The following is a 4682-nucleotide window of genomic DNA, read 5'->3' as shown; positions in this document are numbered from 1 at the left end:
TTTAATATTTTAATATTTTAATATTTTAATATTTTAATATTTTAATATTTTAATATTTTAATATTTTAATATTTTAATATTTTAATATTTTAATATTTTAATATTTTAATATTTTAATATTTTAATATTTTAATATTTTAATATTTTAATATTTTAATATTTTAATATTTTAATATTTTAATATTTTAATATTTTAATATTTTAATATTTTAATATTTCAATATTTTAATATTTTAATATTTTAATATTTTAATATTTTAATATTTTAATATTTTAATATTTTAATATTTTAATATTTTAATATTTTAATATTTTAATATTTTAATATTTTAATATTTTAATATTTTAATATTTTAATATTTTAATATTTTAATATTTTAATATTTTAATATTTTAATATTTTAATATTTTAATATTTTAATATTTTAATATTTTAATATTTTAATATTTTAATATTTTAATATTTTAATATTTTAATATTTTAATATTTTAATATTTTAATATTTTAATATTTTAATATTTTAATATTTTAATATTTTAATATTTTAATATTTTAATATTTTAATATTTTAATACTTTAATATTTTAATATTTTAATATTTTAATATTTTAATATTTTAATATTTTAATATTTTAATATTTTAATATTTTAATATTTTAATATTTTAAAATTTTAATATTTTAATTTTTTAATATTTTAATATTTTAATATTTTAATATTTTAATATTTCAATATTTTAATATTTCAATATTTAAATTTTTTTATATTTTAATATTTTTATATTTTGATATTTCAACACTTTGATATTTCAATATTTTAATTTTTAAATTAGGTATTTTCCAAGAGCTATGCAGGCAGAAGAAAAACAAAATTTTAAATGATATTAATATTTTTATTTACATAAAACACAACTTTTGCATAAATGTACTTACCTAAAATAAATATTTAATAATTTGAATATTTTAACATTCTTATTTTGTTTAATATTATACAATTTGTTAGTTCTTTAATTTTTCAATATTTATTTATTTTAAATATCTTTTATTATTTTAATATTTTAATATTTTTACAACTTCAACATTTTAATCTTTAAATATTTGGAATTGTAGAATATAAGATTTTTTGGATTTTTATAATGTTTGGAATTAGAGATTTTTTAAATTTTCTCTCTCTCCCCTCTCTTTCTATTTTCTCGCTCTTCCTGTTCCCTGCTACCTCTCTCTTCCCTTCCTCTCAATTCAACTTTTTCTCTTTCTCTCCTACTCTCTCTCCCTTTCTTTCTTTTCCATATTTTCTCACCTTTCTTTTCCCACTTTCTCTCTACCTCTCCTACTCTCTCCCCCTCTCCTACTATCTCTCTCCCTCTCCTACTATCTCTCCCTCTCCTACTATCTCTCCCTCTCCTACTATCTCTCCATCTCCTACTCTCTCTCCAACTATATCTCTTATCTTTCTCTTTTTTCATCTTTGCCCCTCTCACTCCCACTTTCTCTCTCTCTCTTACTTTCTATCTCTCTCTTCCTCTACCCTCACCCTATCTCTCTCCCACATTTTCTTTCGCTCTTCCCCTCCAGCCTTCTCTCACAAACTCCCCCTTTCTCTCCCTTTTCTACTGTCTCTCTCCCTTTCCCATTTTCGCTCTCTTTCACTCCCTCTTCTCTCCCACTTTTTCTCTCCCTCTCCTCTTCTCTCTCCCACTTTCTCTTTCTTTCTCTTCGTCTACCCACTCACTTTCAGTCTCTCATACACACACGAGCACACACACACACACGAGCACACACACACACACACACACACACACACACACACACACACACACACACACACACACACACACACACACACACACACACACGAACACTTTCACAAACGCACTTTCACAAACGCATACATACACACACCCGCAACGTCCAACCAAATCACAATAAGATAAAAATTGGTTCGTTAAACTCAAACTCGATACAATTTTTCATTCACACAATCGCCACGGTCGCACAATCCCCACGGTTGGGGTCCGTTTATACTTCCCCTTTCCAGCTCTTCCGCAAATATCCGTCCCGAGATCCGTCCTCCAGAGCACGAGAGGGAAGAGGCGGCTTTTTTAATACCGCCGGGAGTTGAAGGTTCCGTCCTCCTCCTCCTCCTCTTCCACAAGCACGCGAGCCACACTTCCTCTAACAAGGATGCTCCGGGTTCCGTTCTCCGTGCAGAACCGGAGAACCACTTTTCTTCCTGCACAAAACTTACCTTGCCAAAGTTCCTAAGTTTTCAGCAGCACTGCGGAACACCAACTCACAGCCACGAAATTATTTTGTTTTGACTTGTCAAAACGTGAATCGCAATTTTAGAACTAAAAAAAATACTAAAATTTAGGAATTTTTAAGAAGTACTTCAGTGTTCTAAAAAAATCCTAAATTTTAGGAAGAAAAAAATACTAATTTTTAGGTATAATTTGACAAGCTGGAACATAAGTTCAAAAAATACTAAAAATTAGGAATTTATACCTAATGTCCGTTTTGCGTGTGGCACGAAGGAGAAAGGAAGGAAGAGAGAGAGAGAGAGGGAGCAACTTTTTTTGCCTTTCTCTTTTTTGACATTTTGTAGGGGTGGGACACTAACAGTAGGGGCCCTGCACTAAAACAGAAATATAAAGTCCAAATCCAGCTGCAAACCCGCTGTAAAAGCGCTTTTGATGCAGATGTGAAAACACTTTAGCTTTTACCCGCAGCTGGAAATGCGCTGTTAGTGCAGTATAGTGACTATATTTAGTGCTGGATGGTTACTTGGGTAGTATTTTAAGTATTGGTGTGGACTATTCAGAAAAATAGGTACACGGAAAAAATGCCGATTCCTAATTATTTTTTTGTCACAATTTCTGAAAATCTGTATTTTTTATCATTGAGATTTTATTATATTTTTTTAACTGCATTTTTTGTGTAAATTTGAATTTGTAATCAAAAAGTACTACAGTTTTTTGATAAAGTGCCTCGTTTTGAATATATATAGCGAAATATTTTTTCAGTTTTTCGATTTAAAAAAAAGTGACGATAAGTTAACAATTCTGAAAATTAAAAGTTTAAAAAAAAATGCTATACAATTGTCTAAGAGTCACGAAATATTCTAGCAAAGCTGGTTTTGGCAAAATCTTGCTAGAATAGTGGAACATTTCTGCTAGAATGCTGTAAGAATATCCAGCTCTGTAAGAACTCTGCTAGAATCCTGCTAGAACGCCGTGACTGGGAGACATTGAAGATTGGACCTCTGGTTGCCGAGATACAGCGACTCAAAAGAAAAGAAACAGAAAAATTTAAGTTTTCCAAGTCTCACTCAAACAACCCTCGATTTTCTAATGTCGATGCATCAAAAACTAATGGTCCGATTTTCACTGTTAAAATATGAAACGATCGTGAAATTTTCCGATCTTTTCGCTTACAATATTTTCAATTTTCTTAAATCAAAACTAACATTTCAAAAAGGCCAAACATTGAATATTACTCAATACATTTGTATATATATTTTTGCATAAACAGCTGCCAAAATTTTATGGAGAGTTGTATGGGTGACCCAATGACACTAAATGGCTTCTTTAGAAAAAGGTCAAAGTAGTTACAAAAAATAATAAAAATGATTGAAATAGGCCGATTTCGTAGAAAATTTTTCAATATAGAAATCGTGCCATTTCGATCAGTCTAAACGATGTTGAATTCAGTCTAAACGAATTTGAATACAAGATTCAAATGATTCGTGAGCAAGCAGTTGAACAAAATCAGATTAGAGCTGCTTTTTTTTTAAAGCTATCAAATCAAACCATCCACATTAACGACCCCGGGTTTTTTTGTGGTCTCTATTGGGTCCTAAAATGAAGCTTAGATTGCTGATATTATTGTTTACAGCGATAAAGCTCATTTTTCTGAGTACAATGACCCTTTGTACGAGCACAAAGAGTTTAAAATGGATTTTTAAATCAATTTTGAAAAATTAACCTCGCGGTCCTTCTTGACAGAAAAGCTCCTACTTGACAGCTCGTTCCAAGGGGACCATAGTTAATCCATCGGAAAAATGTTGTCTTGCCAAAAAAAATTTTGCATTAAAATGAAAAAAAGTTATCAGAAATGGTTTTTTATCGTGTTTTTTACCGTTGTACATAAAAATTGACGTAGGGCTTTAGTACCCAATTGCAAGTTTCTGCTCGAACCTAGGAGTCCGAAGGCTTGAATGGGGAGAGCACCCAAACCTCTTTCTACTCCAAGGAACCTTCCACCCCAGTGTTTGAACTGACGACCTTCGGATTGCGAGTCCAACCGCCGCCAGCAATTCCACCGGAGTAGGCTTGGTTTGGTGTGTTGTTTGTACTTATGGCATGGAGACGACTCCTACACCTGGAATGACTTAACGGCCTAACAACCAAGGCCGAGACCGACATTTTACTTCCTCATCCGATTGAAGGTTGCAGCAGATGGGAATCGAACCCAGAATCATCCGCTTACAAAGCGGACAGCGTAACAATTCGGCCACGCACTGCCAAAGTTGTATTGCTTGGAATTTCTGAATAAAAAATTGTTTGTTCGTTGTGTTTTGTATTATTTCAATTCATTGATGGTACTGTTTTTGAGGGTAGAGAATGACCAAGAAGGTTAAAGCTGTCAGAAATAAAAGAATCAACAACATCGACAACAACAAC

Source organism: Culex quinquefasciatus, chromosome 3 (assembly GCF_015732765.1).
Source record: "Culex quinquefasciatus strain JHB chromosome 3, VPISU_Cqui_1.0_pri_paternal, whole genome shotgun sequence".
Classification (NCBI taxonomy): Eukaryota; Metazoa; Arthropoda; class Insecta; order Diptera; family Culicidae; genus Culex; species Culex quinquefasciatus.
This window is presented reverse-complemented; position numbering follows the sequence as displayed.